Source organism: Chiloscyllium plagiosum, unplaced genomic scaffold (assembly GCF_037043375.1).
Source record: "Chiloscyllium plagiosum isolate Xiang-an unplaced genomic scaffold, Cpla_swu_hap1 HiC_scaffold_40, whole genome shotgun sequence".
NCBI classification, from domain to species: domain Eukaryota; kingdom Metazoa; phylum Chordata; class Chondrichthyes; order Orectolobiformes; family Hemiscylliidae; genus Chiloscyllium; species Chiloscyllium plagiosum.
Window position 1 is genome coordinate 29,788,902 of NW_028270178.1, and position 16,475 is coordinate 29,805,376.

Genomic DNA, 16,475 nt, shown 5'->3' on the forward strand with positions numbered 1-16,475 from the left:
GACCCTAACAGACTCTGAGCATTTCTGCAAGGTGGCTGCAGTTACCATTCCTGGAAAGTAGAGATTTCTAGCCTGCGGAACAGTGAAGTTCCCGAATCAAAGAGATCGCGACAACAGACCATAATTATTACCCGCGTGTTGGACAGTATGAGGGAGGGAGAAGCAATAATTGTCGCCCTCGTGTTGGACAGTGTGAGGGAGCGAGAAACAACAATTATCGTTCTCGTGTTTTACAATGTGATGGAGGGAGAAAGAATAATTATTGCCCTTGTGTTGGAAATGTGCGGGAGGGAGAAGCAATAATTATCGCCCTCGTGTTGGACAGTGTGAGGGAGTGAGAGGCAAGAATTATCACCATCGTGTAGGACAGTGTGAGGGAGCGAGAGACAATAATTATCGCCCTCGTGTTGGACAGTGTGACTGAGCGAGAGATAATAATTATCGCCCTCGTGATGGACAGTGTGAGGGAGGGAGAGACAATGATTATCGCCCTCGTGTTGTACGGTGAGAGGGAGGGAGAAACAATAATTATTGCCCTCATGTTGGACGGTGTGAGAGAGGGAGAAACAATAATTATGGCCCTCATGTTTTACTGTGTGAGGGTGGGAGAGATAATTATTATCGCCGTCGTGTTGGACAGTGTGAGGGAGGGAGAGGCAATAATTACCGCCCTCGTGTTGGACAGTGCAAGGGAGGGAGACAATAATTATAGCCCTCGTGCTGGACCGTGTGAGGGAGCGAGAGACAATAATTATTGCCCTCGTGTTGGACAGTGTGGGGGGTGAGAGCCAATAATTATCACCATCGTGTTGGACTGTGTGAGGGAGTGAGAAGCAATAATTATTGCCCTCCTGTTGGACAGTGTGAGGGAGTGAGAGGCAAGAAATATCACCATCGTGTAGGACAGTGTGAGGGAGCGAGAAACAATAATTATTGCCCTCGTGTTGGACAGTGTGAGGGAGTGAGAGGCAAGAATTGTCACCATCGTGTAGGACAGTGTGAGGGAGCGAGAAACAATAATTATTGCCCTCGTGTTGGACAGTGTGAGTGAAGGAGGGAGAGACAATAATTATCGCCCTCGTGCTGGACAGTGTGAGGGAAGCAAAGAAAGACAATAATTATCGCCCTCTTATTGGACAGTGTGAGGGAAGGAGGGAGAGACAATAATTATCGCCCTCGTGCTGGACAGTGTGAGGGAGCGAGAAACAAATTCAAGAATCTCTCCGCTCTCCCCCACAATAACCACCATCATTAACATCAGGAACGGCATTTTACGGACACAGTCCTCTCTTCCTCCGACTCTGCTCCTTTCTGGCTGGGACCAGCCGTCGCAGCCATTTTAGCTCCAGGCCCCGCCCCCTCGGGCACCGCGAGATGGCGGTTAACGGCCGCTCTCGTGCCCCGAGTGACCGTTAGCAGATGCTTCAAGGGAAACTCTTTATAGAGAAACAAACCTTTCAGGGGAGAAAACACAAAAGCGGCCGACTCCAGGTGCGGCCAAACACAATAATATGGATCAGAATGAAAACTCCTCACATTCAGAGAGGTGAAAGAATATTGAGGAATTGTGTGTCTCCGCATCAAGTCTCAAAACACATTGCCGCGAAGGTCGGCCAGCCCCCGTGACTCGAAACGTTATCTCTGCTTTATCTCTCTCTGGGCAGATGCTGCCAGACCTGAAACACAGTAACAGATACTCAGTGGGGTGAGTCCTCGTTCAGGATTCACTGAAGGTTCAGTTGGCGGCTGGAATGCAATGGGGAACGTACGTGTGAGCTTACGCACTGGATTAAAAGGAGAGATGGTCCTCGGGGCGGTGGTACTGAGTCCTCCTTCACACATCTCTTTCTGGAATGTGATTTTGCAAAGGAAGTCTGAAAAATATGCAGTGCTTCTGGTAAGGTTTATCCCAACACCAATAGCATGACACATTAGAGGTACAGTTTGCAGATGACACCAAAATTGGAGGTTTGTGGACAGCGAAGAAGGTTACCTCAGATTACAAAAGGATCTGGACCAGACTGGGCCAATCGGCTGAAAAGTGGCAGATGGAGTTTAATTCAGATAAATGTGAGGTGCTGCATTTTGGGAAAGCAAAACTTAGAAGGACTTATACACTTAATGGTAAAGTCGTAGGGAATGTTGCTGAACAAAGAGACCTTGGAATGCAGGGTCATACTTCCTTGAAAGTGGAGTTTCAGATCGATAGAATAGTGAAAAAGGCAGTTGGTATGCTTTCCTTTATTGGTCAGAATATTGATGACAGGAGTTGGGAGGTCATGTTGCAGCTGTACAGGATGTTGTTGAGGACACCTTTGGAATATTGTGTGCAATTCTGGTCTCCTTCCTATCGGAAGGATGTCATGAAACTTGAAATGGTTCGGAAAAGATTCACAAGAGTTGAAGGATTCGAGTTGTAGGGAGAGGCTGAACAGGCTGGGGCTGTTTTCACTGCAGCATCAGAGGCTGAGATGTGACTTTGTAGAGATTTCTAAAATCATGAGGGACATGGATAGCGTAAATAGATGCGTTTTCCCTGGGGTTGGGGAGTCCACAACTAGAGGGCATGAATTAGGGTGAGAGGAGAAAGATATAAAAGAGTCTGAAGGGGCAAATTTTTTTCACGCAAAGTGTGGTGCATGAGCTTCCAGACAAAGTGGTGGAGGCTGGTACAATTACAACATTTAAAAGGTATCTGATGGGTATATGAATAGGACGGGTTTTTAGGGATGGGACCAAGTGCTGGAAAATGGGACTACATTGGATTGGGATATCTGACTGGCATGGACGAGTTGTACCGAAGCGTATGTTTCCTTTGTGTACATCTCTATGGCTCTGTATTATGTGGTCTGTTCCCCAGGGTGCACACTGAGACAAATATTTACTGTCCCTGGAGGAGCATCAACTCAGTGAAATATACTCTTTCGTTTGCCTGGAATTTGTTGGATTTCCAGAGCCAGGGGTTGACCCTGACCGAATATCACAGACTGGAACATTGCCTTGTCCAGGTCAACATGCTGTGGGATGTAGACCTAAAGCTCAGATCAGCAGCCACCAAGGCACAGTGGGGAAAGACCACAGCTTGAGAAATTTCTGTTGAACTTAAAGGTGGGATCTGATCATTTATGGGATCCTTCAGGTAGGTCATCTTTGTGTAAATATAGACTTCTGAACGTAAGAAATGCTTTTTAACTGTTTGGTAGGGTTGAGTCAAACTGCGATGTTTGTTTGGTTTCTTCACCAAAGAAATGTTTTTGAAAGAAAAAGTAACTACTAATCTGAAGGAGTTGGGCGATAAGACCAGGGTGAAGAGCCGACTCAGGACGATCTTTTGGAGAAGTGTTCCCATCACCTGTCCTGTGGAGAAGGGCGAGCTGCCAGGACATCAAAATCTCACTTCCATTAATGTGACCACACACCAGTCAGAATATTTCAGTCCCGAAATAAATCATTCACTCTGATGGAGAATAGGGAAACCACCAACCAATTAGTGAAGAGCTTTACTATCCAATTCTTGAAACTGTTGCTCGTCCAGGTGATTCATCGTTCTGCCCTGTGTATTGGAAGATAACAGGTGGAGGAGCTGCATTAAAAAGGGAGACAGAAAGCAGGAAAGATATGCCAGTTAGCTTATCATGTCACATGGAATCTGTTGGAAGGTATTAGTCAACCAGGGAGAGCAGGACATCAGTACAAGTTTCTGACAGCTTCAACATTGTTTGGTGTTTCTATTGAATTTCTTTGAGGATGTAACATGTGTCATTGATGAACAGGAATTTACTGAGGCTTAGTTTTTCTTTTAAACTGTGGGCAATTTAGCATCGCAATTCACCTAGTCTGCACATCTTTGGACGGTGGGAGGCAACCAGAGTACTAAGGGAAAACCCACGCAGACATAAGTAGAATGTGGGAGTTTGTGTATTTTCCCTGCTTCTGCGTGGGTTTTCCCTGGGTGTTCTGGTTTCCTCCAGAAGTGCGGGTTAGGTAAATTGGCTATGCTAAATTGCTCAAACTGTTTCGGGATGTGTAAGTTAGGTGCATTAGTCATGGGTAAATTTAGAGTAATAGGGTAAGGAAATGGATCTGGGTGGGTTATTCATCGGAGGGTCAGGGTGAACTTGTTTGGCCAAATGGCTTGTTTCCACACTGCAGACATTCGATTATTCTATGATAATATAACGAGACACATCAAAGTTTATGGCAGAAAGTAAAGGCTTGACCTGTCTCGGAAAATAATTGCATGGGAACGCTTGGTTTACTGAAGTGGAAGGCATTTGGAAGAAACATTGGCATTCACGATTCTTCTTAGACTTTAAGCAAGTTACAAAGTTTCTTTTCTTTGCCTTTGGACCTAGGTGCCTACTCTTCACCATAGATATGCAATCCCTCTGCACTTTCATCTCCCATCAGGATGGTCTGAAGTTTCTTTGCTTCTTCCTCAATAAGAGACCTGAACAGTCCCATCCACCACCATCCACTTTCGCCATGCCAAGGTCATTCCTTGGTCCAGTACTATTTAAGGGAGAACATAGAACAATACAGTGCAGAACAGGCTCTTCGTCCCTCCATGTTCCGCCAACACGTGAACTATTCTCAGCTCATCCCTCTACAGTATCCCATCAACATCCATGTGCTTATCCAATGACTGTTTAAATGCTCCTGATGTGGCTGGGTTAACTAAATTGGTAGGTAGGGCATTCCACGCCCTTACCACTTTCTGACTAAAGAAACTTCCTCTGACACTTGTCTTAAATCTATCACCCCTCAATTTGTAGTTGCACCCCCTTGTACAAGCTGACATCATCATCCTGGGAAAAAGACTTTCGCTGTCTACACTATCTAATCCGCTGATCATTTTGTATGTCTCTATCAAATCCCCTCTTAGCCTTCTCAGCCTTTCCTCATAAGACCTTCCCTCCAGACCAGGCAATATCCTCGTGAAGCTCCTCTGCACCTTTTTCAATGCTTCCACATCCTTCCCGAAATATGGTGACCAGAACTGTACACAATATTCCAAGTGTGACTACACTAGCGTTTTGCACAGTTGCAGTATAATGTTGCGGCGCCGGAACTCAATCAATCCACAAATGAAACCTACCACACTATGACTTCTCAACAGCACTATCAACCTGGGTGGCAACTTTCAGGGATCTATGTACATGCACTCCGAGATCTCTCTGCACATCCAAACTATCAAGAATCTTTCTATTTACCCAGTACTCTCCCTTCCTGTTGTTATTCCCAAAGTTCATCACCTCACATCCACCCAAAGCTCTTTGTCTAATACATTGGTGATCCGACTAGTGCTATCCCTGCTCTTGCCAGAATTAGAAAGAAATACACTAATTCGCTTCAAATTTCTATCTTTCTCTCATGGCCACCTGCTCTGTTTCTGACTTTTCCTTTCCTTGATCTCTCTGTTTCCATTTCTGGGGAATGGTTGTCAACCAAAACTTAGTTCAAACACACCGGTTACCTCAGATGCACTTCCTCACATCTTGCTCCCTGTGAGGATGCTGGTCTATTCCTGCTGTTACTCCATCTTCATACATTGGTGATCCTTTAGCGCTTATCCAATGGGAGCATGAGCTCCTTTTCCCCCAAACTAAGGATTCCCCTTCTCCACTCTGCTTGAATCCTGGTCTCTGGCGCTATGAGGCAGCAGTGCTAACCATTGTGCCAACATGCCGCCCCTTATTTGAATCACTTTGAACCATAAAACCGTTTTTATGATTTATTCCACGGTGATGAACGTCAACCTATTGTGGTGAAGATCTGTGTGAAAAATTTGTATAAGGGTGCACGTCATGAATTGGCATTGAAATATGCTTGCCTTTGACCAAAAAACTGCATCAAGGAATGATAGATCAGAACAAAAATACGTCCCCTCCTATTGGAATGGCCACGTTTAGGGAAAAGATACCCACCATTCACCTTATTTCTTCCCTTCATGAATTATGAAACATTTATAAAAGACACCTCAATGGGTATATAAATAGAACAGGAAGAGTTTAGAGGGATGTGAGCCAAATACTGGCAAATTAGGATAGGATATCTGGTCAGCATGGTTGTGTTGAACCGAAGGGTGTGTTTCCGTGCTGTACTTCTCTGTGACTCTATGTCACTATAAGGTCACCTCTCAACCTCCCACACGCCAGTGAAAAAATCTCCCTGCACACCCAGCCATTCACTGTATCTCAAACCATCGTTCGCTGAGATGTCTTAGCAAATCTCTTCTGAACCTTCACCAGCTTAATAGTATCCTTCCGATAACAGGGCAATCAGAACTAGGCACAGTATTCCAGAAGAGGTCTCACCAATGGCTGTTTTGAATAACGAGATACAGGTGAATGAAAATAAAGATGGGGGAAGAAAAATGCTTTAAATTTTTCTGTGTGTTTTAAGTTGTGTCAACCAACTACTCCGGATGAAGCAGATTGAATATTTCTTAAAATTGGGTTACTTCAACAACAGTTTCTGTCAAACTGAATGAGTCATAAAAAACATTGCAATTGGTCAAATAGAAATGGTGGTGGAGGGTATACAGAGGAACAAATTAACTGTCCCATTAAAAAGAATTAAAATATGTATTGGTAAATGGAATGTCTAGGGGCAACTGATACAAGGGAGGAAATGATTGAATGTTTTGAAAAGGCAACAATGTCATACAGACACAGTGATATTACTAAGTGGAGGAATTATAGTGACCACCAGCCTTGTACTAACAAGAATTAGGAATTACAGTCATTTATGAATGAATTTAGTACAGTGCTGTAAAAAGGTTAACTTCTGAATATATTATTATTATGCATATTAAGTTTGGATATTGTGATTCACTGGATATTGTTTTATTTCATGGTGATATATGTTTGCTTAGGAATTGCTGCCTGATACAATTCGAATATATTTCTGCTGACAAACTATGTATTAGGTTAGTATTTATTATCTGAATATGGCGACAGAACTAAAAGCAGCATCTGTTGGCCCCTCAACTGTTCACTCTCAGCCAAACAGGCACAGCCTGACCTCAGCTGGATTCTGCAATTATGTATTGTTTTGCTTCCAGACATGTTGATGTTGAAATGGAAACATTAAAGAGTGGTTTGCTGAGTTCAGTATCTGAACCCAATTTATATTTTAAGAAAAATTAATTTTTAGACAGCATGTTCATTTTTTCTATTTGATAATCTGTCCAATACGTGATTCATAGGGTCATGGAAATATGCAACACGTAAACAGACCCTTCTGTCCAACTGGTACATGCTGACCAATAAGTCTAGTGCCAGTTGCAAGCATTTGGCCCAAATCCTTCTGAACCCTTCCCATTCATATTCCCATCCAGGTGCCCACTCAATGCTGCAATCATACCAGCCTCCACCACTTCCTCTGGCAGCTCATTCCATACACATACATCCCTCTGTGTTAATAAGTTGCCCCTTAGACACCTTTAAAATATTTCCCCTCTCACCTTAAAACTATGCCCTCTAGTTTTGACTCGCCCACTCCACATAAAACAATTTAGTAATCTTACCCATAACCCTTCATGGTTTTGGAAACCTCATAAGGACACTTGTCTCCAATGCTTCAGGGAATATGGCCCCAGCCTATTCCGCCTCTCCTGACAGCTCAAACCCTCCATCTCTGACAACATCTCTGTAAGTCTTTTCAGAACCCTTTCAAATTTAATGCTATGCTTCCCACAGCAGGGAGCTGAGAATAGCACACAGTATTCCAAAAGTGGCCAAACCAATGTACAGTACAGCCACAACATGACTCCCCAGCTCCTATACCCAGTGCAGTGGCCAGTAAAGGCAAACATACCAAATGCCTTTTTCACTGTTCTGTCTACCTTGGATTCCACTTTGAATGAACTATGAAACTGCACTGAAGTTACACGCTGTGGTTAAAGTTGGAATTCATTTCTGCACGATGGAAATTTATGTGATTTATTTTATTTACAGTTGCACATTTGCTCATAATCCATCAGTGTAAACTTTCATGGTATGTCCTTATTTCTGTAATGCTTAAATTAAAGCCAAATGTTGTCATTGCCTTTGAAGAACGAGCTGAAACTATATACTTTCATATGGTGTAATCTTTAATGATACAAAAAATACAATCCCCCTTGCTACGTTCAAGAATTGAATAATCGCCCACTCCACTCTCTGTTTAACAGATGTAATGTACATTGCAGAAGCTGTTGCTTAGTTGCTTAACAGAAAATAACTAGGCCAGAAGCTGGAAGAACCAGCAAGCCAGGCAACATCAGGAGGTGCACTGGAGAAGGGTTATACACGAAACTTCAACTTCTCCATCTCCTCATGCTGCCTGGCTTGCTGTATTCTTCCAGCCTCGTGCCTGTCTATTTTGGATTACAGCTTCTGCAGTTTTGATTTTGCCTTAGAAAAAAACCTATTACCGAACAGAAAGGAAAACAATGCAGTAAAGACGAATGATATGTAACATAATCTGAAAAATCACTTATCTCATTGGTCTATCACTGGGACTAGAGTGCAAATGGCAGAGCTAACACATATCTCCTCAATGTTATAAATCCATCTCAAAATACTATTGGACTCTGAATACTACATACAATGTGTAATTATGCTTTTTCATTTCCAGAGCCATCTAACATCATTTCATTCAATACAGCTGGACACATCTCAGGTGCAATACTCAGCAAGAACAAATCAAGTTTTAAATTGCTTTTAATTCCCTGTACTTGATTATCTGAGCAGAACACTTTCCGTGATTACATTAAAGCTGAGGTAGAATTCCTTACGAGAAAACCTTCCATTAGAAATCATTCTCGTTCTTGTCATGTGATAAATATTTCACGTTTGCTAATATGGATTTGCTGCAAGATTCTAAAACTACAATGCACGAGAAATTAAAAGTATTTTGTCTTGTTGGGTAAATATGAAAGAAGGACTGAGTTATTTGATTGGAATCTCCATTACCAGTGTTGAAATACGTTGTGTAATTTACAAATGATCAGAGGCCTTCGTCAAATTAGTCAAATATTAGCAATCAAATAATTAACTGCAAGAAATGGGGAGAAATGTACTGCTTTGGCTCAATTCCCCTGACTTACGTAAGCTTAACTCTTGAAATCTGTTTTTGTAATGTTATGCCCATGTGTTTGTTTTTGTTATGAAGGAATGAATAGATAGCTAACAAAAACAGCTCTTGTGACTTGAATAATACCAAACTGTCATAATTTAAATCCTAAACACATAATTATTTCAAATTCATGGTTGAGAAATCCTGTAATGTTGAGAGGAAAAAGAAACAGTGAGGGTGGTGTGGTGGAGACAGAAAGTTTGAAAAACAATTGAAGTGGAACACATGCGTGCGAGTCAAACTAGATATATGCTGTGGATTGAACTCAGGCACACTGATGGGATTGCACATTTACAGTTCAGGAAATGCTTTCTGATGTCTAACTGATTTCAAATCGACAAATTATATTGTTGTAGTTGGGGAGATCACTAATATGCTTGGAATCGTGAACTGCAATTGCACTTTATATCGGGCGGAATGCTTTGATTTGATTTTTTAACATTTTAACCAAAGTCAAAACATATGTCCAAGGAATTTAGCTTGCGTCACTGTATAGATGCAAATGTTTACACAAGACTTCAAGTACGTCAACATATACCTGATGAAGTGGCAATATATGCAGGGGCTTTATAGTCAAGTCGGGAACGCTTGAGCAGAGTCCATTGGCTTACCACCGATGTGAGACTTAGTAATATGAAATTTCCCGACACAACGAATCGTACATTAATAAATTTCCTTCGGCTCTGCATCCCAGCATCTCGTGCATTCCCAGTCTTAACAGCATGGAGTCTCCTGCGGGCCTTATTGGTTACAATAATGCACCGGCCTGTTAAACAGTTAAACCGTAATATAAAAGCAAAAGAAATCAATGAAACAAGAACACTTTGCACATTAAAGTAAGCTCTACCTGCAGCTGCTATGAAAAAAGCCACACTCGGGTGGAAACCCCAAGATATGTTGTCAATTATTTGTTTATGTTCATATGCAAACCAAAAAGGAATGGTCTCGAAATACATTAATATAGACACAATGAATATGACAATTAATGCCGTCTTGGCTATGCAATATTTTGGTTTCCGTTTCTGACAACAAATAGCTGCACAACTATCAAATGTGAAAGAGAATGTAACGCACTGAGATCGAGATGGCAGAACTCAAGTATAGCAAAAAACCTACAAACGACAGTGTGGGAGTGGAATGAATGCAGGAAACATTTGCTGAAAATCAGCAACGCAATTCTATGAAATAGGATGACCAGCAGATCTACTGTCACCATGGCTACCATGAAGATGGAAATCGATTTGGAGAGACCACAATGCCTTCTGCGTAGGGTCACAATTGTCAATAGGTTTACGTCTGAAAAAGAGAGGTAAGGAAGAAGGCGCCAGATAAATCGTCTTGGATATTATGCGGCAATCTGTCATAGAGTCATACAGCATGGAAACAGATCCTTTGGTCCAACTCATCCAATCTAATCTAATCGATTCTCATTTGCCAGCATTTGGCCGATATCCCTCTAAAACCGTCTTATTCATGTACCCAGCCAGATGCGTTTTAAATGCATAATTGTAACCACGTTCTCCAGCTCGTCTGGCAGTTCATTCTCCAAACGTACTAACATCTGCCTGAAAAGGTTAACCCTTACATCCATTTCAAATCATTCCCATCTCACATTAAATCTATGCTGTCTGGTTTTGGACTCCCCTCTCATGGGAAGAAGAACTTGTCTATTTACACTATCCATGCCCTCATCATTCCACAAAGCTCTTTCGGGTCAACCCTCAGCTGCCGCAGGGAAAACAGCCCCAGCCTATTCAGCCTTTTCCTGAAGCTCAAAACCCCCCAACTCTGGCAACATTCTTGTAAATGTTTTATGAGCCCTTTCAAGTTTCACAATATCTTTCCTGCGGGTCAGAATCAAATGTTTTTATGATCTGAATAAGAATTCAGTAAACGTTTTTCCTCTCTGATTATAGGCAACTATTAATTGTACTTCTTTCAATGTTGATAAATCAATTCTGGCGGAATATCCTTCAAGTGTATTTAGTTCAGCGAGTAACGGTATTGTTTGATTTTGGAATGGTAATTGTTAAATTAAAATTGAAATAATTCATCTGCCATCTGCTTTTCCATTGCTATCACATTTTGACGCAAGTCAGGATTCATTTTGTTAACCATAGTGAAAGCCAAATAGCCAACAGGAACATCTATAGTTTACCGTTGTATCTGACCATTTGCCGAATCAAGAACGAGAGGCGTTTCATGATGCAATATAAAGTAGAGCGAGTCGTGAAAACACATTCATATAAGTGACTTTTACATCATCAAAAACATGCAGTTTGTGGAATGTCTTGAAATTAGGGGTTGGTTGTTGGGGGGGGGGGCGGGGGGTGGAGTGGCTGGTGATGGTTAATGATGACTGAGAATTTTCTGTTGGCAGTCGCAGAGGTTAGGGCCTGGGCAGCGAAGCTCGACCCAAACAAATCGCGATTTTCCAAAATGAAACAATTAGATTATCAAATGTGGTTACAGTTTACGGTTCAACAGGAAGTCTTGTATTGACAATAGGAGAGTCGTGGGTGGGTTAGCTTGCAACCCACATTAATGAACATTTCCGAGGTCCTGTTGATTGTCTGGATGTGTGATCAGAAGCTCATTTTTGTGGGAAACATGAGACTGACCTTCCAGGCAGCTGAGTGTAGACATAAACAATTGGCCTGCAAGATAATCGCAAAGAAACTGAGTGAAGATGTGGATCCACGGAAAACTGCTGTTGTATGTCCAGTTTAGATTAGATTAGATTACATTACAGTGTGGAAACAGGCCCTTCGGCCCAACAAGTTCACACCGACCCGCCGAGGCGCAACCCCCCCCCTTACCCCTACCCCTAACCTAACACTACGGGAAATTTAGCATGACCAATTCACCTGACCTGCACATCTCTGGACTGTGGGAGGAAACCAGAGCACCAGGAGGAAACCCACGCAGACACGGGGAGAACGTGCAAACTCCACGCAGTCAGTCACCTGAGGCGGGAATTGAACCCGCGTCTCAGGCTCTGTGAGGCAGCAGTGCTAACCACTGTGCCACTGTACCGCACCGTTGTACGGGGAAAGATGTTGTAGTAATTGAGCAGTTGGTTCTGGTCAATTTAACAAAGGTGACAAAACGGGAGATGGGGTTTACAGAAAGAACAAGGTGCCATCTGTAACTGTTTAGTGTAATATTATGTAATGTCGAAAAAGGACATTATCGAGATGGGAAACATGAAGAAGGTAAGGATTAGTGCCAGAGGTAAATGAGCAGAACATGTTTTGAGACTCTTGTCATTGATGTTATGGAAATGACTAGATGAATAAAAATGTCTTCATAAGCAAATCAGCTGCAGAGCAATTGAAAAAATTCGAGGATGCGAAGCCATAATCAAGAAGGAGGAACACACAGAGTTTAATATTTTACAGCAGTGAGAATTTAATCTTTCCTTTTCATATGACTCATTTTGGTGGTCTGGCAGCAGGGTTTTTTTATTGCAGGTGTGCAAACATGGAATTCCGGGAAACATTCGAGGATGTGGAGCCATAATCAAGAAGGAGGAACACACAGAGTTTAATATTTTACAGCAGTGAGAATTTAATCTTTCCTTTTCATAGGACTCATTTTGGTGGTCTGGCAGCAGGGGTTTTTTATTGCAGGTGTGCAAACATGGAATTCCGGGAAACATGGACAGATAACGGAGGCAACAGCTCACGTGTGGAACAGAAAGAAAGGCCGGGTAACCGGAAATTTAGTCAGAATGAAAAACGAGAAAAGAAGATATAGGACTCCATGCGCAAGGCAATTTTTAATGGCGGAATATTGGAGAAGGGAGGAAACTGTGGGAGCCCAAGTTTATGGCAATGAAATTTATTGGAAGTGCAATTATCTTGGAATTGGTTGAATACATCTTGTTTTCCAAATGATCAATGTAACGTATTAATTTTTCGATGTCAATTCAAGAAACAAATTGCTTTACATATACCTGAACACATAATCCATTGCCATATTCAGATCAAATGTAACCGAACATGCAACATGCATATTATAGATCATTGAGCGAATGATGGGCGGCTCCATTGCGGGACCTTGCGGTAACTATACGTTTGAAACTTCGGTCCTATAGTTTATTTGGAGATGAGAATCACAGGAACAACTGCATTTAACATAATTCTCAACCAGCACGAGAAAGTTATCAATTCATTAAGATAAGAAAAGATTTACAAGGATGTTGCCAGGATTGGAGGATTTGAGCTATAGGGAGAGGTTAAATAGGCTGGGGCTGTTTTCCCTGGAGCATCGGACGCTGAGGGGTGACCTTATCGAAGTTTCTAAAATCATGAGGGGCATGGAATAGGGTACATAGACAAAGTCTCTTCCCTGTGGTGGGGAGTCCAGAACGAGACGGCATAGTTTTAGGGTGACAGGGGAAAGATATTAAAGAGACCTAAGGGGCAACCTTTTCACTCAGAGGGTGGTACGTGAATGGAATGAGCTACCAGAGGGAATGGTGGAGGTTGATACAATTCCAACATTTAAAAGGCATATGAATAAGAAGGTTTTGGACGGATATGGGCTGGGTGCTGGCAGGTGGGACTAGAATGGGTTGGGATATCTGGTCGGCATGGATGATTTGGACCAAAGGGTCTGTTTCCATGCTGCACATCTCTGTGACTGTATGAGAGACGAACATTCATTCGCATTTCAAAATGGGAGATTTTCGCAGTTGCAATTAATCAAAAGTAACAGGCTGCGAGTGGAATGACAGAGATTCGTTCCAGGAAAAGGTTTCAAACAGCAAAAACAATTGTAGAATTGTCACTGGACCTGACACGTTAATTCTGATTCCTCTTCACAGATGCTCCCAGGCCTGCAGAGTTTTTTCCAGAAGTTTATGCTTTTTTTCTGATTTACAACATCCGCAGTTCTTTCATTTTTGTTTTGTTCAACAAAAATAACATTATCTTTCAAAATCTTCTGCAGATTGTACATGTCTCCAGTCAACAAAACAATTTAAGTCATCAAGGCTGAAACAAAGCAATGAACTAACAGAAACCACGCCACCACTTTCTGGAGACCAATCATGGGAAACAATAAAATTTGCCCTCTTCAGCAATTCCTACATCTCCTCGACCAATAAACAACGCGTTGCTTGTTGATAAATGATCAGCAATTGGAACTAAAACCGGAATTGGTGGAGGAACTCAGCTGCTTTGGCAGCATCTGTGGAGATAAAAATGAATTAACGTTTCCGATCCAGTGACGCTTCATCAGAGCGGACCACCGCTGTGCATTGTACAGTTTGGCGATGAGAGGAGGTGAGGGAGCTGATAGAAAGGAGCAAGCGGATAGGTTGAGACGAACCATTATATAGCATTGGAGAGAAATGTTAGGCAGACAAATGAATTCTCGACAGCAAATCATTAAAAAAATGTTTATTTATTAACTATTGGACTTATAAGGAATCAGCATTTTCATCTCATATTATGAGTATTCTGCAATGTTTAACATTGAATTCTCTCAATGCAGTGATCAACAGAGCTTTCATCAGCTGCAAGAACTCAAGATTTAAGCATTGTCAGTTACCAAGATATCCTTCCATATAAATTACTCTTTAAGAAGGATATTCACATACTCTGCAACATAATCAAGATCAGTGAGATAACCAGAAGCTATTCTATAGCAGGGTATACTTACAAACCGGGAGTACGAACTGCGACTAGCAAGGGATAGTAAATGTTCTTCGTTTGTGGGATAAATGGTCTTTCCATTCTTTCGGAACATCTTTACTTGCTGCTCTGCCTTGTTTCTTAGTAACAACGAATCTTTTCTAAAATTCTCAATGTTCCTTTCCATTTTATAGCACAACTGCGGCTGAAGTGAAAGGAATAGCTTGGATCCCGCTTGTGTCATCTTTCCATCAGGGAGGAGAAAGTGAGGGCTGCAGATGCTGGAGATCAGAGCTGAAAATGTGTTGCTGGAAAAGCGCAGCAGGTCAGGCAGCATCCAAGGAACAGGAGAATCGACGTTTCGGGCATACGCCAGATTCCTGAAGAAGGGCTTATGCCCGAAACGACGATTCTCCTGTTCCTTGGATGCTGCCTGACCTGCTGCGCTTTTCCAGCAACACATTTTCAACTTTAACCTTTCCATCAGTTACAGTCACTTAGCAAACAATGAACAATTTTCCGTTTCACTTCATCCAGAATGGCAATGGAGAAGTTGAGAATTGTGTTATTAAAATTCAGCATAAATATATGTCTCAGAGGATATGTGTCTCATGCATGTCGGTAATCGAATACATGCAAGTTAGTGTTGTAGATAATTAGTGCTGACCATGCAAACAAGAGATTGCCTATTTTAAGTCTAGCAGGATGCAGTGTGAGAGATCTAATTGATAATTCTATAGAAAAATATTTCCTATGGAAGGCTGAATATAATATTGCATAAATGTACGTTAAGTTTAACAGTACTTTAGTTTACTTTGAAACAATGACAGGAAAGATAAAAGCTGCAAACAACGTAGGTTTGGGATCGATTTAACAAACTATCAATTCTATCTTGGAATAGCGCTTTCAAGATGTGACTGCGGACGAACAATGGACACCACTAAAATAACAGTTACTTGATTTTAGAACCGTAAACATTTTAAGGCACAGTCAAGTCAACGAGATACAAGAAGATGGCACATCAATGAACACCAAGCATAGGGAGGAAAATTGTAACATATTATTTTCAAGAGCAATAGAAAACCTTAGTCATCAACAGATTGTGGGAATTCAGAGTAGGGATGGAGTAAAGCTTAATGTAAAACAATATACTGCAATATGTATGTTTCTGTCAGGTATGTAAATAGAGAATAGCAGGTGAAGGTGTACACAGAAGTATGGGTAAAATGTTAGTAGAGATTGAGAATTGATGGAATGATAGAGCAGGAGTAAAAGTCAAATTTCAATTTTGGGGCAACAGGCGAATAAATACATGGGACTCTGAGACAACCATTTATTGTCTGAGTGAGAAGATAGCATTGAGTGTGAGTTAACCATGTAGCCAGATGACAAAGGTGATGTGTTTGGACGAAAACACAATGAAGTGATAAAAGAAGATGGACGGATTGCTTGAGTGTTCCAAAAGATGGAATATAATGGCAAACTGCAAAAGAAAACTGCTTCAGCAGTGGAATTGTAAAACAAAGACAGAATAGAATATATTTTGAAATGTGAAAGCCTGAGATATATTTGGGCTATACCTGAAAGAAGATAAGTTAACAACAAGCAAAAATGTTAATTAGCAATGTGAAACGATGTGAAACTTTTCGTTAGAGAAGGATTACACCAGTAAAGCACTCCGCATCAGTGAGACGACAGCGGGCATTAATA

At 41.7% G+C, this 16,475-nt stretch overlaps 1 pseudogene; it reads right to left on the reverse strand.

The window, feature by feature from the left end:
* LOC148138434 (uncharacterized) overlaps positions 1 to 13,176 on the reverse strand; it is a 45,006-nt pseudogene extending 31,830 nt beyond the window's left edge.
* Between the last annotated feature and the right edge of the window lie 3,299 nt (positions 13,177 to 16,475).